The sequence below is a fragment of the Capricornis sumatraensis genome, chromosome 22 (assembly GCF_032405125.1).
Source record: "Capricornis sumatraensis isolate serow.1 chromosome 22, serow.2, whole genome shotgun sequence".
Classification (NCBI taxonomy): Eukaryota; Metazoa; Chordata; class Mammalia; order Artiodactyla; family Bovidae; genus Capricornis; species Capricornis sumatraensis.
In genome coordinates, this window is record NC_091090.1 from 45,071,005 (window position 1) to 45,096,825 (window position 25,821).

Below are 25,821 nucleotides of genomic sequence, written 5' to 3' on the forward strand. Positions count from 1 at the left end.
CTGGAGGGCAGTGCAGCGCTTCGGGGCGGAAGGCCGAGGCGGATCGCATCCTCCTCCTCCTCCTCCTCCTCCCCGCGCGCGGCAGCCGCCGCCTCCGCACCGCTCCCTCCGCCCCCGCAGCCCCGCCGCGCTGGAACCTCCCGCCCGACTTTTGACGTCACGGAGGAGGAGAAGGTTCCACCCGGGCCCGTCCCTTTGTGACGTCACAATGACAACAGAACCCGGCCGGAGCGTCCGGGAACCCGGAGCCGCTGGGGGCGGAGGGAGGGGGCGGAGGCCGGCGCGAGGCAGGGGAGGAACCGGGGGGCGGGGAGGGGGCGCGCTGACGTCTAGTCGGCTTAACCTGTTGCTCCCGGGCCCGCACTGGAGCCGGCGGGCCAGGCCGCGGGGAGCCAGCCGCGCCGCCGCCGCCATGCTCTGCCGTGCGCGCGCTGGGGGGCGCCCGCCGCAGCCGCGCGCTGCCCGCCCCCTCCCCGCCACGCCCCCGCCCCGCGCGCCGCGCCGCCCCCTCCCCAGGCGAACCGGCCGCACCGCCCCCGCGCCCCACCCACCCACCGGCTCGCCCGCCCGCCCGCCCGCCCGCCGGCCCGCGCGGCCCGCCCCGAGCCCGCAGCCCGCAGCCCGCCCTCTACAGGCCGCGCGCGGCCCCGGACCCGGCCCAGCCCGCCGCGACCCCCGCGCACCGCCCCCCCCGCCCCCGCCGCACCGGCTTGAGCACGTCGGGAACACGGGCTCCGCTCCCCGAACGTTAACTCGTGCTCTGCCTCCTGCGGCCGCCGCCAGACACCGGCAGACAGCCGGACGCCCGGAATCGACACAATCCGCTGACCACCGGGAACAAAAAATCCCACCCCACGCCGCTCCCCAACTTAGCGAGGGCTGGGGTGGGGGCGAGAGTGGCTCTGGTCCAAGTTCTACCCCCTTTTTGCTTTGTGACTGCACCCGGATCGGACGTGCCCCGGGAAGGCGTCCACGCTCGCAGGCAAGCTTGTCTCCCTGCAGTTTCTACAGCCCGAGTTTAAACTAGTCTTTTGCATTCTCCTCAGCCCTCTGCAATGCGGATGTATTTTAATTCTTAAATTCTTTAGGGAGCAGCGTTTTAAGTTGGGCTTGATTATTTAACCTTGCATTTCTTTCATAGTTGAAGTTTACGTGTCTAGGTTAGGATCAGCCCTCAAGAAGAGGTATTCAGCTTTTCCATTAAATCTATTTTTTACAAAACCAGTGCCCCGAAGGTCATCTCCCATTACACACATCACACTGCTCAAAAAGGAAAAATATTAACACCAATTTGTCCACCCGAGTTAAATCAAACTTTCTTATAACACTGCATTATTCCTAATGTGTGTTCATTCGGCCTTTTCTTTTTTTAATGGGTTCTTTGATTTAAAGCATGCAGCTAATCACCGATCACTCGAGTGCATATTTGGTTAATCCTCGGTCCCCCCTCCTCTCCCTCCCCCCAAACTTAAAAAAAAAAAAAGCCACCACACACAAAACAAAAACACTCCCCATGCCAATCAAAACGTAGCTGTACTATGCACAAAACAAATTTAACTATTCCAAACCATTTAAATCTCGGAATAATCACCAAATTTCAGAAGCCCAGTTAACTGGGAGAAATTAATTGTAGTGACATTTACATTCACATGCCTACTTAAAAACGTTAACTATATTCTATGTCTTTTTCCCCTAAAACTGGAAACCATGAATTTTTAAACAAAACCAGTCCCATTATTAAAGTCAATCCCAACAAATGCATTCCCTGTAACCTGATTCCCAACTGGTTTATGTCGCGAACCAAATAAGCCAAAACGACCACATATATTAAATTTGATGTGCCAGTGCAAGGAACAAGATCGCCATAATCGGACCCTCGATTGCAACTTAAAGGTCTTCCAACACACACGCGTTACACGATTTCCCAAATAACATTAATAATAATAACAGACTCATTTGCATGCAAAGTGCAATATGGGGACAAATCCGCCCGAGAATGCAGTTTAGTTATATTACCGCAGCCCCCACCTCCCCGAGTAGGCTCCACCAAAATCCCCTGCCTTTCATCTAAAACTAGATTATGGTTGTGTCATTCGAGGTCAATTTATTCACTGGAGGTATCGCTACACCAATCTGTTTTTTCATCCAAACTAGGCAGACACGACTTTGCCTGAAAAGCCTTCTTTCAGAAAAGAAAGAAACAGCCTTATCGGACGCTGTGTTTCAAACCCTTCAGCTGCAGAATTATCTATAAACTTGACATTCACAGCCATTGCTTAAAACTACAAGTCAAAGGATGTGTTGTTAGGAGCACTTACGTATTTCTTCTGGATGATATTCCTCTTGGGTCTTTCCTTGCTCATTCTGAGATCCAAATGCTGATTGCAAAAGGGGACAATTGCTTCATGAATTTAAAGCCGTCAGAAATTTGCAAAAAAATATCCTGGTGGTTTTTATTGTTGTTGGTGGAGGCTGATCTTGTAATCCGACTTTTCTTCCTCTTTCCCCAAAGCCCGATTCGCCTTGAAATAAATCCGAAATTGGGAAGGGAAAAAAAAAAAAAAAAGCCAAAGACGAAGCAAACAAAAAAAAAAATTCACTTTAGTAAAACACTCATAATGGAAAATTTCCCCCGAAACACACACACACAAAAAAAACCGACGCCCTTCACTCCCCCCCTTTTTCCTCCAAAAACTACATCAGCGAAACGTGAAGGTCCTTAGTGTCTGAGCTGTAGTTACATCTTGGAAAAGAAAAGGGAAAGATAAATAAAAAATGTTGGAAGTCACGTTTGTGCTGCAGCAGCAGTGCGAGCAGAAGAGTCAACTCCAGCGGCGGCGGCGGCGGCGGCGGCGGCAGCACCACAGCGAGGGCTCGCCGAGTCTCTTTTTTCCAAGCCCCCTAACCAATGAGATAGAGGCTATCCAGCCCAACTTTAAATGGACTCTGCTTTTATACAAGTTAGGGCTCCTCGGATAATTCCCCGCCGGACGCCAGCCGAAAACTCCCACAGCTGGGCCACCAGGAGCCCGCCTACTCCGGTGCCGACCGCCCCTGGCCCAGCCCAGAGGACCCTCACGGCCCCGTCGACGAGATACCCGAGAGGCCTCGACAAACCCTTCCCGGGCCACCCCGCAGGCATCGCTCCCACGCCAAGCCTAAGACTGGAATTGAGAGAGGCTCCCTAGCTCAATGCATGGCACGCTCGGTCGCTCCACCTCACCCCCTTTCCCCAGCTTGCCGCTCACCCCTCGGCCGCCACAACGCTAGCCCCCGCCACGCCTCGTGTCTACCTGCAGCCGGGCTGCTGGGTGCCAGTGCCCCAGGACTCCTGGCCCCGGGGAGAGCCGCCTATTCCCGGGGTACCTTAGAATGGTCCCCTTGATCTTCTGGAAGTTGTAGTCCCCCGACTACAAAATGGCTATGGCCATGGGCGCTGGGAACTACAATTCCCAGCCTGCCCCGCAAGCCTGTCACTCAACTCCCCTCCCCTCCTCCCCGCCCCCGCCCCCCTCGCCGGCCCTGCCAACAAACGCTTGGACGTGTCCCGCGTGTGACACTGAGCGAGGCTGGCTCGGGATTGGCCCGCAGAGCGTGTGGTCCGCGAGCGAGGAACTCCCCACGCCGGCCCGCCCCCGCCCCCGCCCCCCGACCGCGGCCCCCTCCCCCCGCGGCGGCCGGCCCCCTCCCCGCGCGCCCCGCCCCCACCCGCGGCGCGAACCGCCTGTGGAATCGAGGAATCGCGCGCGCGCCGCGCCGAGCGGCGGGGGAGGGACGCGCCGCGTCCCGGGGGAAGGCCTCGGAGCGTGGCGGCGCGGGAGGCGGTGTCGGCTAGGGGTTGGAGCCCGTCCTGAGGAAAACTGGGCCACGCACCAAGAGGAATCCTCGGTGCGAACTAGTTGATCGGCGGCGCCTGCTGCCTCGGCGGCACAGCCGGTGTCACCTCAGGACACCGCCTCGCGTCTCCACACGGAGCGTGCTGCGGTCGGGCTCGGGGGGAGCCCGAGGTCACCTCGCGGAAAGGCCACCTCCCGGCGCGGCACGCGGCCTGGCGGGCGAGAACGGCGTCGGGGGTGGGGGGACCCCAAAAGGGAAGCCCCGGCCGCCGCCTCCTACAAAAAAAAAAAATCACCGTCTTTTAAGAGATCGCGCTGGATCTTGGCTGGTCCCGGCGTCTCTTGCGTCTGGAGTGCCTGTTAGCGAGGCTACAACGTTGAGGGGAAACGAGTGGAATATGGAGTCCGAGCCACACAGACCCGCACACCGCGAGGAAGCGTCTGGAACGCCGATTGCCGGGAATACCACCCGCGGTAGCCACGCGAGAACCCGCGTTCTACCTGCCTCTGCCCCCTGTTGTGCTCATTTAATCGTTGATCTAAATGAAGGAGGCGGTCCCGGTGTATCTCTTCGGCCTTCGCCTTATTAGCTACTTCAAGTCTCTCTTAGCCAGTCTGCATTGTTAATTTCCTTATTCGCACCGTATATGTAGAGCAGTGATGTTTTAAAGGATCTCCTCTCGGGCAGTTCTTTTAAGAAACGAGAAGTGAAATTAAGTACGCCTTCATACTCATTCCTATACATTCAATTCTCCTTCCCATCCCCTAGATTCTCCTTATGTCGGAAGTATCATAATCGTTAGGTTTTATCCACAGCAGTGTTTGAAGTGTTTGAGGAGTGTCTAGAAAGGTCTCAGAAACTGGAGGTGAGAGACCTGTCACACCACCCAGGGCCCTTTCCGAAAAGGTACGGGACAGCCTCTCTGAGCTGGTCGATTTCCTCATCAACAAATTAGTGATCATCACATCTTATGGAGTGGATTATGTAATAGTGTTAGCCCAGGTAAGAAACAGACGTTATTAAAAGATTTCCGTAAATCAAATAAAGTTTTGCCTTTGCTGCACAACATGGTATGCTGGATCTTAGTTCCCTGAACAGGGATGGAACCCGTGGCCCTGAAGTGGAATCACAGAGTCCTAACGGTTGGGCCGCAGGGGAATTCTCAATAAAGTGCTATTTTAAAATGCTTTTTAATTATGACTTTACCTTTTTTAAAAAGATCTGCTTTCAAAATTGAAATAATGTGTCATATGTTGATTTCAGTCATTAAAATAAATGACCTTCTGTGCCTTCATATGGCACATATCCTGAAGGACCCAATAGAACAGATTCCATTTTTCCATACTGGCCACCCAAGTGACTTTATACAAGTGACTTTTTACAATGAGGTGGTTTCAAGAGACTTTCTGATTATTATGACCTGTATACTGGCAGCCTCCACTTCACACTCAGGGTTTTAGCCAGCTCTCAGGAGGTTTAATGTCAGATCTGCCCTTCCCCAGGCAAAATTCTTAAGAACAAAGGTGGGTTTCTTCTAGGTTCTCTCAGCTAGCCTCTGAGGCTAGGCTTCTCCATCCCCAGGCAGAGAACTCCCCTGCTGAGCTACCAACTCCAGGTCACCACATAAAAACCATTCTAGTTGAGGCTGGAGGGCAAGCGAAAGGAAGGAATTTGCTCATTTCCAAAAGATTTGGATAACATTCATGTTGTTTTCCCTGAAAGGGAAAATAGACTGGTCTTTTTAGGGGTTGAAAGCCTTTCCTGTTGTGGAAGCAACTATCTCCTGATGAACTTCCTTTTACCTTTCCTGTCTTTTTACCCCTCTTTTTCGTCCTCTATCAGTGAATTATCACTCTTTCTCCTGATGATTTTAACCTCTTCCAGCACTTATCTTGACCTCTTCAAGTCGTGGTGTGAGGGATAGGAGGGTGGGGGAAGACCTCACTAGGTGCAGTGTTGCTACAGGACCTGCATGCCAGCACTGATCTCATCTGAAGACAGAGAGCACTCAAAAGTCCTTTGTTAAGCACACGGCTCAGTAGAAAAGGCAGACTCATGACTGATTATGATACCTCTGAAAAGTACTGTATTTGAACTATGAAAAGGTGGTAAAGGGAATACATTACTGAGGTGACCAGAAATGAAGGAGTTTTGAAGGATGTGTAGGAGTTCAGCAGTTTAAAGTATGCTAAGCAACATTACTGCATTCAAAAAATAAAATCCTTGAGACCTAAAAAAAAAAAACCACACTCATGGATGGGACTCAGTTTTCTTTAGAAGTAACCAAAGAGAAAACGGAGAGGTGAAGAGGAGCCCGAACGAGAAAGGATCTGCATGCCACTTTGGACTTTGCCTGTAAGCTAAAAAGAAGCTCAGGAGGATTTTCACTAGAAGGATAAAGCGGCTTTGCATATTTGAAAAGTGATTCTGATTGTGAGAGATGAAGTTGAGGATTGAAGAAAAGAGAGGCAGGAAGAGCTAGAAACCAGTTGCAATGTACTAGCATAAATAAGATGAGAAATGGTTATGATCTGAATAGAGCAGCAGAGGAAAGAGCAGAGAGAGCAGAGAACAGGTTGAGAAATATTTAGAATGTCAAAAGTCAACAGGACTTGGGAACTGGTTAGCTGGAGGGAATGGTGACTAATGGGGCAGAGTCTAAATATCATTCCTTTAATCTTACCTTTTATACTCTTAATTAGGTCAATTATCCATCATAGGAAGACTGGGAACATGATGGATGTGAAAGAGGAAGAGGTAACAAATCAGACAGGAATAAAAGCAGGCCCTTACTCTTCTAGGTACACATCTGTATGAGCGACCATACTGAATCAAGCAGTCTAGCCCTCCACTTGATTTCCTATAAGAAATGACAAGGAAAGAATTAAAAAGTTAATAAAGACCAAGGACAGAAGAATAATGCACAGTCCTACATTATATGCATATTGAAACTTCCCTCTTAATGCAAGGAATGACACAAGTTATCCTAGGTGCTTTCAAACATGAATCAACTCCAAGGTTCTCCTAAGAAACAACTCAGGGTTCATCTTCTGCAGAAATCCTGCCTTAACAGCCCATCTTCCCCTACTGCCCTCTGTATAAGATACTTACATGCTTAGATTCTCCAATTTTGTCTTATATTCCCATCTCCTCTCCAAATAAAGAAATAAGCTTTTTAAAATCAGAGACCATGTTGTCTACTTCTCATATTCTCTCTAAAGCTCCGGAAACTTCTCAGAATTTGGAAGTGTCCAGTAATGCTTACTAATGTATATTTCACCCAAACTATAATGCCTGACTATTTAAAATTTGGCAGCCACTTATTCTGTTGACTTATCATCTCCAATTCTGTTTTGAAGCACCACTGTTTTTCCTCTTTCAGTATCCAAATTCAACATAGTGCTGTATACTCCTTAAGGCCCCAGCTCGTCTTACCTCCAGTTGAGCCTGGCTACTGGGCTTCCTCACTCCTGAATTCTCATTGCCCCTGTTACTTCAGCCACATTTTTTAAAAATAAAAATTACAGGGACTTTGCTGGTGGTCCAATGGGTAGGACTCTGAACTCTCAATGCAGGCGCCCTGGGTTCAATCCCTGGCCAGGGAACTAGATCCCACAAGCATGCCACAACTCCAAAAGTCCACAGGCCACCCAGAAGAGCCTGAGTGCCACAACTAAGGCCCAGCACAGCCAAAATAAATTATTTTCAAAACAATAACAATTATATGTATTTAAGGTATGAGACGATGTTTGGATATGCAAATCCATTTTGAAATGGCTGTTACAGTCAAGCTAATTAACATATCCCTCATCTCAAATGGTTACCTTCAGCCCCATTTTTGAGCTTTTAAATTTTGCTCCACATCATCTTGTTTTCTGATTATATCATTTGTATGTCTCACCTCATTAGATTGAAAATTTCATGGGGCCATGTTTTGTCTCATACTGAGGCAGCCATTGGGCAATAATGTCCATCACTGGGTGGAAATCAGATATTCCTAACATTAATCCTGAGTGACCTTAAGCCATTCATTTTACCCCTGTGGGCCTTCACTTCATCATACATAAAATGAAAGGGTTAAATTCAGTTATCACCAAAGAAATTTCTGGATCCAACCTGCTCTAATCCTACCTTGACCTTTGGATTATGCTTCCTTGTTCCCCTCTCAGTGCTGGCCCCCCCAGGTAGACTTAGATACATAATTGTTAGGTAAGGATTACTAGGGCAAATATCTTTATATACTTATACATAATTAATTGGCTAATACAACCTTATATTTCTCTGTGATATCTGAGGATACCTCATTTATATAGCTTGTTATAGTGCTTAAAGAACAGTCAATAATAATATAGTTTAACCCATAAAACAACTCAGATTAACATGGGTCTTATCATCTTCACTCTTCCAATGTGAAAATGAAATATTAAGAGATTCTGATTTGCTCAAAGTCATATAACGAGTAGGGTTGCACAGCCAGGAGTCAAACCCTGGCCTCCTGCCTCCATATCCTGTGTGTAGGCCACCTCCCTCGTTCTCAAAAATGTGATTCAAGACACATTATTCCATGAAATGTTACCAGGTACTGAAAGCAAAGGATTCTTTGAGGAAAAGATTTGGAATTTCTAACTTACCCAAAGGTACTTTATTGTAGAGTTTAAAATCCCTAAGAGGCATATAGTTTTCCAAACTACCTTGGCCACAGAAGCCTTCTTTTTTTTTTAAGGAGCTGGTATCCATGTAACAGTCTCAGAGACATGCTTCACCCAATATGATGAATTTATGCTTCAGAAATGATTGCTGACAATAATTCTTATCTAAGTGACTGAATCCTTTATGTGAAGTTTCTAATTTTATATAGGTCTATCTTGGTATGTAGGGAGAAGAGAGTTAGGAGGAGGGATATACAAAATAATCTTTGACTGACATCAGGTTTATAAATAACTATAAGCCAGTGTACTTAGAAGGTGGGGGCTTCTATTGAGAGAAGGTAGAACAGCTATTTCAAGCTGAGATTTGCAAGAGTATTTTAAAACACACTGGGAGGTAAACTGAGAAGTAAACAGCCTTCTTAAGAGTGAGTGATGTCAAGGAGACATTAGTTCTTTTTGTTATTCGCTGCTTCCTGTCCCTGAATTTACAGTCTTATTTGTTAAGCTTCAGTTAAATGCCAGAGCACAAACCAGACACAATAAAATATTTTATCCTGGTTGAGAGTGGACCTCGTTTAGACAAATCACTGAAAGTCCTTGGTTCTTTGGATTTTCTAAAATATTCTGGACTATCATTACTATTCTGCTTAGATTATGTCTTGTGTTATTGAAAGAGAGCTGGCCCCGATTCAGAAACTCTCTGGTAAGGCAGCCAAGACGGGAAACCTGCAGTTCCTAAAAATAGAAGTTACTGTTTATAATAATACTGCACTCTGTGTTTGGGGGGAAGAAATCATATTGGTGATCAAGGAAACCACAGGGAACCATGATGAGGAAACTGAGGCAGAGAGAATTACAAGTAGGCAGGGAAAGAGGGAAGGAATTGCATTAACCAAGATACCTTCTGTTGCAATTAAATGAAGCCCAGATGAAAAAGTTAAGGGAAAAAAGGGGGCGGAGGGGTTTGCTTCATCTGACAGAGGAGTCCAGATTCCTAGTTTCAGGGCTACTAACGATGCTCTCACCTCCCCTGCCTCCTTCCTGCTCCTTCATTCTCCCTCTATTCATCTCAGCAGCTCTTTCTTCTCTCAGCAGTTGGTGAAGATGGCTCCAAAGAAAACTTGTTTCTCTCCATGGACATGGGGGTGGAGCATGATGTGTTATCAGGAGAGGTGGGAGAAAAACATTCTGGGCGGTAGCAATCACAGCCTACCAAAGGAATCATCAGTTCGCTTTGTCAGGGCTGCAGAAGGGAGGGAGGTAGGAAAAAAAAGTATCAGTTCACCATTGGAAACCTAGAGGTGCATTTGATTCCAGACCAGTCCAGCTCAGCCCCCGGGCTACATCCTCTCCTTCACCCCAACTTCCACAGTTTGAAGTTTTCACAGACACATAGTCGAAATGCTAGTTAATATCCATATCAGACGCTCTGCCCACGGCTCCGTGTGCTGCTAAGCAAAAACAGATCCTATCTCCTGCAAAATTGTAACATCTGCAGAGATTATGTTCTTTTCTGAAATCTTAATGTTTCCAAAATCCAAGATTCATCTGTATTTTTACAGAAACCCAGGACCATTTTTCTTTCTGATCGTACACACATACACACATAGAAGAGAATTGGACATCAGCAGTTACATTGTGACTAGAAATTAGTAGGTTATTAATTTCCAGATGTTTGTCTTTCAGTTGTCAAGCATTCATGAAAAAAAAAATTTGTTGAACAAAGGATATAAAATTGAATAAAATGAACCCTGTCCTCAAAACACACATACTAAGCACTAAGAGTCTTCCCTCATGAAAGGGATGTCAGGGAAGACATTTGAAGGAAGTAGGGGGCTTCTGGGCTCTACTCAGCTGAGGGCTGGTCATGAGCTGCTCAGGTCCTGAGCCCCCCAGCAAACTACAGAAGAGACCCCATTCCTTAACGCCACTCCATCCTCAAGAATCCAGGTCGGCCTCCCCTCCCTTTATTTCCCCCTTTCCTTTGCGCTTTCACTTGTTCATTGATTGACTCACTCGTTCGTTCATTCTTTCCTCCAAAGAGTACCCAGTGCCTGCTTAGAATGCTCCTCTGACTCTGCACTGTCCCCTCTCTGAATCCTTGCAGTCCTCCTGAGGGAGCCAAGTAAAGCCCAAGAGTCCTCAGATGTGAAAGCACCTGGGGTGCAGAAAAGGGAGGCGGCGCTGAACCCAGGTGAAGTCCAGGAAACCCAGGACAAGGCCAAGGGACCCTCGTGGTCAGAATCTGGCCTTTATTACTACAGAATGACAGTGCCTTTTTGTGTCCATGTGTACATGTGCGTGAGATAAGGGAGGTGACGGGCTTTCAAACAGTGTGCAGTATCTTGGAGGGTTTTAGGCATTTATAGTTGTAGACAAAGACAAAGAGGAAAAACTATACCATCAAGGTGATTATTTAATATAGTAGAACTGACAGGTGAGATTATACTAGGAATCTGAAGGCTTGGGGCTCAGTCTCAGTTCTTTTGTGACCTTGGACAAGTCACTTTGCTAGGCCTTACTTTCTTGTGAAGAAGGAGACTGTGGGTTAAATGCCCTCCCAAATCTACAATTCTATGATTCTATACCAATCAATACTAATCTGAGTAATTTATAATCAGACTAATTTTACACATGGTTAATGTTGAAAATTTTAAGTACAGCAGTAAATTCTTACATAGACGCACACTGCAAAAATTGTGAGCAACAGGTCATGCTGTATTCCTGATATATGAACAGCCATGCTTATCGAAAACCTATGAAAAGATAGACAGACTGACAGATTGGTAGATAGTCACAGGTCATGCTGAAGGCACTCTGTTTGGGTCAGTATGTTTGAAGAGGAGATTAGGGTCCCCACTGATAGGAGAATCCTTATCACCCAAGCAACTTGGAACCCAGACTAGGTCCCAAGAAATTCTCTCCACCTAGAGGGCAGGAAAAACCAGGAGGAAAGAGCCTAGATTTTCTGAAATGACTACAGCACAGACCCTTGGAAATTTCTCAGCCATGTTTATTTATTTAAGTTTTGGCTCTGCGGGGTCTTTACTGCCCTGTGGGTTTTTCTCTAGCTGTGGGGAGCAGGGACTACCCTCTAGGTGGGGTGTGTGGGCTTTTCACTGGCGTGGCTTCAAGGTGTGAGGACTTCAGTAGTTGTAACACGTGGACTCAGTAGTTGTAGCTCCTGGGCTCTAGAGAACAGGCTCAATAGTTGTGGCACACAGGCTTAGTGGCTCGGAGGCATGTGAAATCTTCCTGAATCAGGGATCAAACCTGTGTCTCCTGCCTTGGCAGGCGGATTCTTTACTGCTGAGCCACCAGGGAAGCCCTCAGCCATGTTAATATGCCTGCAGCTGTCCCAGGCTTCTCCAGGCCTAAGACATGATCAGAATCTCCTTCCTTATACTCTCCATTCACCCACTTACAAGGTACCTAGCCCTTACCTAGCTAAGTACCTCCATATGGTACATAAATGCCTCTGAAATAAATGAATGGAATTTGACACTGTGCCAACGATCGCTTTGTTCACAAATAATTCTCTGCATCTGGAGTGCTCTTTCAAAAGAGGTCAGCTCCCACCAAGAAGTTGCAATTATTGAGGAAGTGAAACTGATTGACAAGTGCCACTTAAGAGATCTCCATTTTACTTCGCAGCCAGCACTTCTCTTGTGAAATGGCCAAAGAGGAGAGAGGACAGAATGAAACATTTCATGTTCCTTCAGTAACATAACACGCCCAGACATTTTCATAAAGCAAGTCTAAAACTCAAGATCGGTGTGGATATATTCATCTGACAAATGATACTTGTCTGCTGTTGTTATGGACTGAATTGTGTCCTTGACAAGAATTACAATGTTGAAGTTCTAATCATCAGTATTTCAGAACGTGACTGTATTTGGAGATAGAACCTAAGAGAGGTAATTAAGTTAAAACGAGGTCATTACAGTGGTCCCCAGTCCAGCAAAACGGGTGTCCTTATCAGAAGAGGAAATTAGGACACAGATACAAAGAGGGAAGACCATGTGAACACAAAGGGAAAAGACAGTCGTCTACACGCCAAGGAGAGAGTTTCAGAAGAAACGCTGGGGACTTCCCTAGTGCTCCAGTGGTTAAGATGCTCTTCTCCTAATGCAGGGGGCCCAGGCTCAATCCCTGGTTAGGGAACTAGGTTCCACTTATCACAACTAAGAGTTCACAAGTCACAACTGAAAAAGATCCCCTGCAATGAAGACCTGGCGCAGCCAAAAACATAAACATAATAAGTAAACGCTTTAAAAAAGAAGACGATGAGACTATGCGGGCAGACGCCTTGGTCTTAGACTTTTTGTTTCCAGAGATGTTGTTGTTGTTCAGCTGGTCAGTTGTATCGCACTCTTTGTGACCCCATGGACTGCAGCACGCCAGGCTTCCCTGTCCTTCGCTATCTCCCAGAGTTTGTTCAGACTCATGTCCATTGAACTGATGATGCCATCCAACCATCTCATCCTCTGTCGCGCCCTTCTCCTGACACACAAGGACATACGTTTCTGTTGTTAAGCCAGCCAGTCTTTGGTACTTTGTTACAGCAGGCCCAGCAAATTAATAGAGTTACCTTGTAAATTTTACCTTTCAAGTGAAAATGACCAGTGCCCCAAAGGGCCTGAGGTTGAATTGTTTTTCTCGCAATGGCAATAGGCCGTAAGGCTCTCTGGTGGCATCCACTTCCCCTGTGACATGAGTTTACAAGATGAGTATGTGAAATTACGATACGCTATAGATGGCACTCCTAGCACCTGGTCTCTTAGCCACGGCCCACCGGATCCAAAGATTTACAGCTTCCTGGGGTACTGAGTGTGGGGCTTGGGGCAGGGTAGGGAGAAGGGATGAGGCGTCTCAGGCTTCCAGGACTGCTGCCCAAGGATGGGTCCGATATCCACAGCTGTGACGAGGGCCTCCGTTCTATAAAACTGCCTGTCCCCTCCAGCTTTCATGCTAGGCTCCTGCTTTTCCCCAGGATCTAGCATTTGAAACTGGCTGAGAGTTTCTTCTCCTAAAGAATGGGGAAAGACGAGTTTCAAAAATACACTGAATGTCTTTTTCTGCCTAAAAAATTTTCTTCTCTTCCCCCAATTTTTAAATAAAGAAGCAGCCAAAGAATTTGACTCTGCTGGTTTCGTAGATGGGTTTATATTGTAGTAGGATTATGTAAGCTCAACTTCAATTTTTATAACAGTCATCAATAATTTTGAGGGATTTCCCTGGTGGCCCAGTGGTTAGGACTCTGTGCTTCCACCATAGGGGCACAGGTTCAGTCCCTGGTTGGAGAGTGAAGATCCTGCATGGTGAGTGGAACAGCTGAAAAAATCAAATAAAAGTTTTTAAATATATAGTTTAGAAAAAATAATCATTTTGAAAGCCCAAGATAATGCTTTACGAAGGTAACTGGCTTGTTATTTATCCAGGGCTCAAATCATTATTTAGGTGAAGAGAGGGCACTTAAAATATCTCCCTTCTTAAATCTAAGGTCAAGGTTGACCACAGATCATTTGCTGCCCTTTTTAGGTAGTGAACTGACCCACATACTTTAGAGTACTACCATTAGAATATCATGTTTTTAGAAAATATTTATTTATTTGGCTGAGCTAGGTCTTACTTACGGGTTTCCCTAGTGGCTCAGAGGTTAAAGCGTCTACCTACAATGCAGGAGACGTGGGTTCGATTCCTGGGTTGGGAAGATCCCCTGGAGAAGGAAATGGCAACCCACTCCAGTATTCTTGCCTGGAGAACCCCATGGACGGAGGAGCCTGGTGGGCTACAGTCCACGGGGTCACAAAGAGTCAGACATGACTGTAGTTATGGCATATGAACTCTTAGTTGTAGGATGTAGGATCTATTTCCCTGACCCAGGATCAAACCTGGGCCCCCTGCACTGGGAGTGAAGAGTTTAGTCACTGGACCACCAGGGAAGTCCCTGGAATATCATTCTTAAAAAGAAAAGAACATTTCTCCTGTTGGGATAAGGCACTCTAAGATCTAGGGATCTATTATTTTTAAATGAAGATTCTACGAGAGAATTATTACACTATTTTGTCAGTCATTAATATGTTATCATGAATTAAGTATCAGAGATTAGCAAACCAGACTTCCAGCAAGGTCTAAGGAAACAAAATAAGGAAATGTTGATATGTATGATACTTTCAATAAAGTATCTTTTATAACACATCATTCTTATCAACAAAATGGATCAAATCGTCCTATGCCCTATTATGGATTTTGAGAGAGGCAAACATTAGAAATACAAAAGCCAACTGAAAGGAAAAAACACATAGAAACACGGATATCATTGTAGACCTCCTGTAGTATGTGACACAGAAAGAAGAGTCCTTTGTATTAGGAAGAAAAGTCATTTATTATGGATTCTTTTGTTAAAAATATATTCCCCGTAGCTCAAATGGTAAAGAATCTGCCTGCAATGCAGGAGACCAGGGTCCAACCCCTGGGTCAGGAAGATCCTCTGGAGACGGGAATGGCAATCCATTCCAGTGTTCTTGCCTGGAGAATCCCATGGACAGAGGAGCCTGGCAGGCTACAGTCTGGGGATTTGCAGAGTCAGACACAACTGAGTGACTAACACACACAACACGTTTGCTTATTTATCTTTTGGCAGCACTGGGTATTCATTGCTTTTGCTCGGGCTTCTTCTAGTTGCAGTGAGCGGGGGCTACTCTTTGTTGCAATACATGGGCTTCTCATGGCAGCGACTGCCCTGGTTGCAGAGCATAAGCCCGAGGTGCGAGAGCTCCATAGTTGCAGCATGTGGGCACACAGGCACAGTAGTTGAGGCTCTCAGGGCTCTAGAGCGCAGGCTTAGTGGTTGTGGCATATGGGCTGAGTAGCTCTGCAGCATGTGGGATCTTCCTGGACCAGGGATCGAACACATGTGCCCTTCATTGGCAGGCAGAATCATACACTCTATGCCACCAGGGAAGTTCTATTATGGATTCTTGAGCCTAAGTTCATGAGTGACAGCCCTGACCAGGAATGGTTGGATCCAGGAAAGAGTCTACCTTTCAGGTTGGTTTATCTAAAACTTCCCCAGTATTATCACTGAAAGTGCTGGGCCCACCATCAAGGGTGGGTCACCCCAGCTTAGAAAGACATTCAAGACCGTAAACTCCAAGAGGGCAGAAATTTTGTTCTCCTCTTGACTATACATGCAAATGAAGAGTGGAACAATTCCTCAATCAAAATTTTCGTTATGATGCAATCAATGGATGTCCCTGAACAAAGACCATTCCCATTGTACCCATTTCTCTGAAGACTTCGGGGAAAAGCGTGACATAAATCCCAGATACCAGGGAGTGTCATTCCTTTGGCCTCTCTGGTCCACAAAGGAGTCTTTCTTCAACTGTATTACCTTTCCAGGACCCCCAGGAAACTCTTGCAATTCTTGTCAGTCTTAGCCAAACACAGAAGTCTCGGAACTGACCTGGAGGCGACTCTTGCACAGCTGGGACTTTAAAACCAGCTGCCGAGGGGAATCATGGGAGTGGCAGACCTTCCCAAATCCAAGGTTAATAGGCTGTGAATTGCACTCTCTTCGCTTCAGAAGTTGTTTTAACCTGCTTGAGGAGGAGAAGAAAGTGGGGACAGCACCAGGGGCTAGAGGACAGCTGACAACAATGCTCTCTGCTCTCCTCACCCCTGCCTCTCCCAACTCATTTACTCCCCTCCTTCCTGAAAGCACCAAGCATTCAGATGTATATTAATAGTAGATATTTATACAGCCTACCCGATGTGAATTCAGATTTATTTCCAAGTCATTAGGGCCAATTACTCACCTTTGGGCCCTGTAACATCATTTGTTCCCTGCCAAATGGATTGTTTTTCCTGTCGCAAATGTGATAAATCCTGCAGAGTGCTGCTCAGTCATGTTTAAACTGATTCAGCTTGGTTCAGGGTTGGGGTGAATGAATGAGTGGATGAGTCATGAGGTGTAGAGCTCACGCGTGATCCTTTTAATTCGAGAATTCCATGCTATTGAGGAGAATGGACTGACTTGGAAGACACTAGTCTGAATTCTGGTACTATTTATTTCCTTTAATTTGACCAAGGCCTGAAAGAATGCAAATATTTTCTTTTGCCTTTATTTTGGCTGTGAAGGATCCAATTTTCTTTCTTCTCTAGCTTTCACAGATGTCTTAAATTACATTCTGTGTCTAACTGTGCGAGGATTTGAGGAGGTTAGAAAAACAATGATAAAATAGTCCCTGTCTTGTGGGAGATTGCAGTCTATCTGAAAGAAAAGATAGGCACACAAGAAAAAAAAAACAAAACTGTCAACAATAAACTTAATTGTCCCCATGATTAGGTTTTGAACACGGTCTTGTAATGGCAGCCCACACCAGTATTCTTGCCTGGGAAATCACATGGCCAGAGGAGCCCGTCCATGGGGTTGCAAGAGACAGACAGGACTTAGTGCCTAAACAGCGACAGCCGTGACACACTGCATGCTGTCCCAGACCAGCCCTACAAGAATCACTCGAGACTTAGAAGAATCCCAAATTCCTGGGTTCCCTACCCTATCCCAGGAAATGAAAATTTTAGGGGCAGGGCACAGCAATCTGTGTTTTAACAAGCCCTTCAGTGGGTGTGATGCTTATCTTCTTGGGTAGATGTTTTACTTCCCAGAAGTTTGGGAGAGTAACGTGGAAAATGGAAAAAGATATGAACTGTCAATTCCTCTCTTGACTTCAGTTTCCCAAATTACCTAGTAAATCTCTGTATAAATAACTCCCTAAAACTGTAGTGTTTTTTTGTTTGGTTTTTTTGTGTGTGTGTTGTTTGCTTTTGGCAAGATCTCAAAACATGATTTATTGTGTTGACCTCATTACTTTTTTTTCTTTAATTTTTAAAAGATTGGAGTATAATTGCTTTACAATGTTATATTAGTTTCTGCTGTACAACAATGTGAGTCGGCTATATATGTATACATATATCCTTTCCCTCTTGAGCCTCCCTCCCACCCCATAACAGTAGTTTAAAAAAAAAAGAAAAAAATGAGATCACTGTGTTAATAGGCATTTATTTGGGCTTCCCTGGTGGCTCAGGGGTAAAGAATTCGCCTGCTAACACATGAAACACAGGTTCCATCCTGATCTGGGAAGATCCCACATGCCAAGGAGCAACTAGGCCTGAGTGCCACAGCCACTGAGCTTGTGCTCTAGAGCCCGGGGGGGCCACAGCTACTGAGTCCACATGTCGCAACTGCCGAAGCCCGGTTGCCCTGCAGCCTGTGCTCTGCAACAGGAGAAGTCTACACGCCACAACTTGAGAAAGCCCATGGAGCAGTGAAGAACAAGCACAGCCAAAAATAAATAAATTAACTTAAAAAAAAAAGACATTTATTTGTGATTGCCTTAGCTCTCTTCATTAAGCTGTAAAGTCCATGACGGCAGTTTCTTCTTTGCTAGTTTCTGCCCAATCCTTGACTGTATGCTGAAGATAAAAGTTTAATATAGTTCTTGCTGGATTGTATATTTCCATGATGTTATACTTCCCCATGATTTGCTAAATACATACTGTGCTGCTGTGCTTTGTCACCCAGTCATGTCCAATTCTTTGCGACCCTGTGGACTGCAGCCCGTAAGGCTCCTCTGTCCATGGGGATTCTCCAGGCTAGAATGCTGGAGTGGGTGGCCTTGCCCTCCTTCCGGGGATCTTCCCAACCCAGGGATCGAACCCAGGTCTCCCTCATTGCAGCCAGATTCTTTACCATCTGAGCCACCAGGGAAGCCCCCAGTATTTACTAAGGGCCTGTAATGTGCCTGATAATTGATAGTGACAGGAGTAAAAAGTCCCATAAGAAATGACCCTTGCCCCAGTATCTAGTTGAAACAAAAATATACCCTCTAGAAAGATTAAAGAACAGCACAAGGCAATAGACAGCTAAGTACAAATAAAGATTTAGATTAGATTAAAGGCCATCGGATTCAGAAAAGGACAGAGAGTGATCCAGTGGGTGGAGAGGGGGTAGAGCTCAAGCAGGGTTTCAAAAAACCCCACGGAGAGGGTTGGGCTGCCCGAAACAATGGGGAAAGGGAGAGGAGGGCTGGAACAAAGGGGACTGGATGGCCTGGAGCAAGATGTGGACAGATTCTAGGAGCCTCAGGGTGAGCGCCTGCCCCACAGGTGCCTGTGCAGTTGGGAGAGGGTTAGAGTGGACAGAGTTGGAGTTAATCAGTTCCTTACTACAGAGCCAAGAATGGCAGCTCGGCTAAGAATTTTTCCCTTCGGTGTACGATTTCTTCTGTCTTGCAGGCAGGGCAGATAGGGGTACACTGCGAGCCTTGTGTGTAAGGAATTGGAGGTTGGGAAGGAGAGAAGGAAAGGATACTTGGTCCCATTTATGGGCCTGAGATGGAAGAGCGCAGCTCCTCCCTGAAGGAGCTCAGTGATGCGAGGCCAAATATCCTACTTCACACAGTGCCATCAACACTACCGGAGCAGAGGTGGGGATTTCTAGTCTGGGCTATCAGGGAGGGCTTCCCGGAGGAAGGGACACCATAAGTGGAGTCCCTCAGTGGCTAACTGAGTGGAGTTAGCCAGGTGCAAAAGTGGACAGAGGAACAGCAGACACAGAGGCACCAAAGCAAGACAGAGCAGGGGGCAGTGCAGAAATTACAAGCCAGTCGGTTGTCTTTGGCAAAGGTGAATATGAGCAATTGACCAGATGTGAGTCTTAAAAAGATGGACAGACAGGCGTGAGGTCGTGATGGAGTGATGGGTGGGCGTGGCCAGGACAGCAGTTTGAAGAGGCTACTTTGATGGGAGTCTGAACTGAGGTGACAGGCTAGCAGGGCATTTAGAAGGGTGAAGGGTGAAAGGCCAGACCCTGGGCAAGAAGAAGACTCTGGCAATGTCACAGAGCTTTTAAGCGGAAGAACCAGCAAGACTTGGTGTCAAGGGTTATGTGGGTGGAGGAACAGAAAAGGGCCAACATTTAAAATACATAGTTTTGGGGCGTCCCTGGTGGTCCATCATTTAAGAACCCACCTTGCAATGCAGGGGACACCAGTTCGATTCCTGGTCTGGGGGGATCCCACATGCCTCAAGGCAGCTAAGCCCATACACCACCCCGGAGCCCATGCGCAGCAACTGCTGAAGCCTACGCAACCCTAGAGCCTGTGCTCTGCAACAAGAGAGCCCGCTGCAACAAGACGCCCGTGTGCCGCAGCTAGAGAAAGTCGGAGAGCAGCTCTGAAGACCCCGCTCAACCAAAAATAAGTAGATGTGAACAACAGCAGCAACAAAATAAAATATGTAGTCTTTTGAGCCTGGGCGGCTCAGAGAGCGCTGTTACTGCTGAGAGAAATAGGGAAGTTCAGAGGGGAAACCGGTTTTGGGGAGGAAATCGGGGGTGGGGGAAAGATGATTGTTTCAGTTTTGGACGCGTTGTTTGTTCTCTTGCGCTGCTTTGTTTGGTTCCTATAGCTGTTTCTTCTTCCCTTAAAACTTAGTTTCAGTGCTTAGAGGTGGAGGGGGGAAAAAGCCCAGTTTTGTATTTTGTGCAAGATCAAGGTGAATCTATTTATACAACCTAAACTGACCCAAGGGCCGAAGGGATCAATGAACAACCCAGTGGTTCCAGATTTTCAGCGCCAGGTGCCAAGGTGAGGAGCTGCACGGAGGAAGTGCTACCCGATGTTTCTGTCTTGTCATCCCAGCCACCGGGGAAGGGAGGCTTGGGCCCCTCACATGGTTGTCTGGCTTTTGTTTTTCTCAGGAGTCCTTATTCAAAGAATCAGGACTTCCCAATGGAGCTGTCAGAGGAGATCGTGGGTCTGTCATCCCAGGCCGTCCTGGCTCAACTTCCTAGTGTGTGCGTGCTCAGTCCTGCCCAACGCTTTTGCGGCCCCATGGACTGTAGTCCCGGAATCAAGATTGCTGGGAGAAATATCAACCTCCGATACCCCGAAGACACCACCCTTATTGCAGAAAGTGAAGAACAACTAAAGAGCCTCTGATGAAAGTGAAAGAGGAGAGTGAAAAAGTTGGCTTAAAGCTTAACATTCAGAAAATTAAGATCATGGCACCCTGGCCCATCACTTCATGGGAAATAGACAAGGTAACAATGGAAACTGTGAAAGACTTTATTCTGGGGGGCTCCAAAATCACTGCAGATGGTGACCGCAGCCATGAAATTAAAAGATGCTTGCTCCTTGGACAAAAAGCTATGACCAGCCTAGACAGCATACTAAAAAGCAGAGAAATTACTTTGCTGACAAAATTCTGTCTAGTCAAAGCTGTGGTTTTCCAGTAGTTATGTATGGATGTGAGAGTTGGACTATAAAGAAAGCTGAGCGCCAAAGAATCAATGGTTTTGAGCTGTGGTGTTGGAGAAGACTCTTGAGAGTCCCTTGAATTGCAAGATCAAACCAGTCCATCCTAAAGGAAATCAGTCCTAAATATTGATTGGAAGGAGTGATGCTGAAGCTGAGACTCCAATACTTTGTCCACCTGATGCAGAGACATGACTCATTAGAAAAGACTCTGATGCTGGAAAAGATTGAAGGCAGGAGGAGAAGTGGGTGACAGAAGATGAGATGGTTGGATGGCATCACCAACTTGATGGACATGAGTTTGAGCAAGCTCCAGAAGTTGGTGATGGACAGGGAAGCCTGGCATGCTGCAGTCCACGGGGTCGCAGAGAGTTGGACACGACTGAAAGACTGAACTGACTGGACTGTAGCCCGCCAGGGTTCTCTGTCCCTGCAATTCTCCAGGCAAAAATACTGGAGTTAGTTGCCATTTCCTTCTCCAGGGGCTCTTCCCGACCCAGGGATGGAACTTGTGTCTCCTGCACTGCAGGAAGATTCTTTATGCTGAAAAGCATTCTAAACTGATTCTGGCTCTCTAGGAATAGCAACTAAGGTCTCCATAGACACTCCCTGACCTCAGGTATTTTCATGTTCTGCTCTGGCGGGTGTCTGGCGCTACCTGTCAGAGAGAAAATAGGGCAACCTGACTCTCCTGCTCACTGAAGTGGAGAAAGCCCCATGGTGTAGGGTCAGGGAGGGACAGATAACTTGACCCTGACTCCTCTCCACAGAGGAAAGAGAAGAAGCAGGTTGCATTGGGGCCAGCTGACCCCACTCTGTCTCCTACAGATTCTTTCAAGCCACTAGTCACGCTGCCTCTTCGACGCTTGCCCGAATGGAGAGCAACCCTACCGAACCTCTTTAACTACAATATGTTTACCTTGATTTTGTAGAGTCAAGCTAACCCTACCTGGTAGACTTCCTTAGCAGGACCAAAGCACTTTTGAAAGATAAAATTCCTTTAGGAATAAGAATAACTTTCTTAGGCTTCCCTGGTGGTCTAGTGGTTAAGAATCTGACTTGCAAAGCAAGGGACACTGGTTCCATCCCAGGTCCGGGAAGATGCCACAGGGCGAATGAGCCCATGTGCCTCAGCTACTGAAACCCGCGTGCCCTAGAGCCCATGTTCTACAAGAGAGCTGCTGCAATGAGAAGCCTGCACACTGCAACTATGGTAGGTAGCCTCTGCTCATTGCAACTAGAGAAAGCCCAACTACAGCAACTAAAGGCCCAGAGCAGTCAAAAATAAAGTTAATTAACAAAAAAATAAATAAAGAATAACTTTCTTAAGTTGGGATGCCAGGGAACTTGGGCCAGCTGCTGTAAAACCAAGGAGAAACCCTGGTGTCATTCCTGACTCCAATCTCTTTGTTTCTCCTGGCCCCAACTGCCAAGCAGTCACCTGCCTCTTCCTCTTATAAAGTATCCTTCAAACTCATCCATGTCTCTCCATCCTCACCATTAACCTAGACCTTTGACTCTTGCTGTTCCATGGTAATTCCCTCCAAACTGGCCTTTCTGCCCACACACTGCCCAGCTACCATCCAGTAAAGAGAGTCTGGTCTTTCCACAGCCCAAATCTGGTTCTGTCCTGTGGAGGATCGTCTGTGGGGGTGGCCACCAACAGCTCCTCCCATCCCTGCACATGTGCTCTTCCCAGGAAAAGGTGGAATCTGTTTCTCCTTGTCTCGAGTCTGGGTCTTATGACTTGCTTCTACCAACAGAATGTCATTAGTCTTGGAAATGACATCCTGGGACTTCTAAACCCAGAAGTTTAAAGCTTAGCTTCTGTTTTTCCTCACTTGGGAGTCGGCTGCCATGGAAAGAAATTTGGGCCAGATAACCAGATGATAACAGACCAGCTGGAGAGACAGAGGATCAGCCAGCCCCTGTAGGCTGTAGCCCAGAGGAGTGAGTGAGGCCATATGCACATTCTGAACCTTGGGAATCTCAGATTTTGCCATTCCAGTAAACCACCACAGCCACCCCAGGGAGTAAAGAGGAGCTCCATTTGCAGAATCATGAATAAATTAGACTGTGTTAGTTGCTCAGTCATGTCTGACTATTTGTGATCCCATGGACTCTAGCCCACCAGGTTCTTCTGTCCATGGAATTCTCCAGGCAACAATACTGGAGTGGGTTGCCATTTCCTTCTACAGGGGATCTTCAAAACCCAGGGAGTGAACCTGTGTCTCCTGCCTTGCAGGCAGATTTTTTATCGTCTGAGCCACCAGGGATGCCGAGATAAATGATTGCTATTGTTTAAAGCCTTTTAAGCCACAAAGTTTTGGTGTGGCTTGTTACATAGCAATGATAACTGAAACATATCCTACTCTTAGGATCAACTTCCCTTAAGATGATTCTGACCCAGCCTCTACATCTTCAACCTCATCTCTTGCCATTCCACCTTGTTCTCTGCTCTAGACTTTTGCACGCATAGACTATATCCCTCACATTCTCCATAGTCCTACATGCTCGGCATCCCTCAGCTTCCTTCTAGGGAGCATCACTTCTTCCTGGAAGTCTTTGACTCCATGAGAATACATTATGGGCCTTGTGTACAATAACATATAGGTTTCAGGTGTACAAATAATGATTCACAAAGTTTTTTCTTTTTGGCTACACCATGTAGCTTGTAGGATCTCAGTTCCCTGATCAGGGATTGAACCTGGGCAGTGAAAGCCTGGCATCCTAACTACTAGGCCATTGGGGAACTCCCATGAACCACAAATTTTAAAGATCATATTCCATTTACAGTTAGTTTACAATATTGGCTATAGTTCCTATGTTGTACAATCTACCACTATACTTTTTTTTCACTGCATCACACAGTCTGAGTTCCCCAACCAGGGATTGAACCCAAGCCCCTTACACTGGGAGTGTGGAGTCTTAACCAATGGACCATCAGGAAAGTCCCATATTCTTTTTTTTTTTCTGGAGCATTCAAAAATAAATTCCAGACATTGCTCCATTTTACCTGTAAATACCTCATTATGTGTGTGTGTGTATATGAGAGTGAAAGTGAAGTCACTAAGCCGTGTCCGACTCTTTGCGACCCCATGGACTGTAGCCTACCAGGCTCCTCCCTCCATGGAATTCTCCAGGCAAGAGTACTGGAGTGGGTTGCCATTTCCTTCTCCAGGGGATCTTCCTGACCCAGGGATCGAACCCTGGTCTCCTGCATTCCAGGCAGACACTTTAACCTCTGAGCCACCATATATATATATGTATATAGTAGATAAGGTGCCTTTATTGCTCCATCTAAAACAACCTTCATACCATTTCATATCTACCAAAATCAGCAATAATGCTTTAACATCAGCTAGTATGCTGTCTATATTCAATCTTTCTGGGATTTTCTTTCTTAAACTGGTTCATTTAGATCAGAATCTAAACAACTTCCACATATACTTTTTTTGTTATGTTTCTGTTAATCTCTTTATTTCCCCACCATTTATTTGTTGGAGAAATCAAATTGCTCATCCTATAGAACTCCCCAGTACACCTGCATCCTTATGAACATAAAAAAGTATGTTCCTGTACAATGGACTACATACAATTCATCTATGCAAATTAAATGTATTAGAACACTCTGTGAACGCTCTGTTACAAATATTAAACACTTTCACATTCAGCAATTTTTTATTGAGCGTCTACCCTGTAGAGGCTTCTCCTTCTAACTTCTCAGTTAATGGGAAACATCTGCCACACAAGTAGCTGTGGTAGATTTTCGCCTTCTTGTCGCCTCTATTTCCACATCATAGATCTGGACATGAATCCTGCTAAAGAACTCAGACTCGTCACTTATTCCTGCTTAATCAACTCAGTCTGAATTTCCACAGTGGACTCCAGCTAGGTTGTAAGCTCTGTGTAAGTTTTAGGGTGCCTTGTTTGTTTACCGAATGGTTAAATAAAGGTATTCTTAGTACATAGCATATTCTCCTACATATAGGAGGTACTCAATAATTATTTGTGGATTATGAGTAAACTTCTTCCTCCAATCTTTATTTCTCATCAAAGTGTTGCAGGAAAGTGGACCCCTTCCAGGGCCCGAAACTGGGCTCTTGTCTAACACTCGGAAATGAATTGTCCGAGGAGACACATGTGCTGACAAAGCAAGAGATTTTATTGGGAAAGGGCACCCAAGTGGAGAGCAGTAGGGTAAGGGAACCCAGGAGAACTGCTCTGCCGTGTGGCTCGCAGTCTCGGGTTTTATGGTGTTGGGATTAGTTTCCAGGTGGTTTTTGGCCAATCATTCTAATTCAGTCTTTCCTGGTGGCGCACGTATCGCTCAGCCAAGATGGATGCTAGCTAGAGGGATTCTGGGAAGTGGACGGACACGCGGTGTCTCCTTTAGACCTTTCCTGAACTCTTCCGGTTGGTGCTAGCTTATTAGTTCCATATTCCTTATCAGGATCTCCTGTCAGAGAACAACTCATGCAAATAGTTACTATGGTGCCTGGCCAGGGTAGGCGGTTTCAATCAGTGTGCTTCCCCTAACAAAAGAAGCGCACTTAAGACTAGATTTGTCTTCCTAAAAGGTCATCATTCCCTTCTTTACTGAGCACGCTAGATGATCAGTGATGAGCTAGAATCTGCTCATACTGCTTTACAAGTCGATTGCTAAATTTTCATGAACTTTGTGAACTGCTTTTTTTTTTCTTTTCTGTACTGTGCAGTATGCGGGCAGTCATTTCTCTGACCAGGGATCAAACCCGTGCCCCTTGCACTGGAAGTTCAAATTCTTAACCACTGAACACCACGGAAGGGCCTTGTGAGCTGGTTGACATATTGATAGACTGAAACTGGCCACGATAAGAATATTAATAGCACAGAAATTTGCAAATGCTGTAAATCAGGTCACAGTGTTAAATACAGTCTCAGCACATGTTTGGTTATTGTACCCCACAAAACCTGTATTGGCTCCCACCATTTATTGTAAACGCAGAAAATGCTCTGCTTGGTCTTGGACTCTG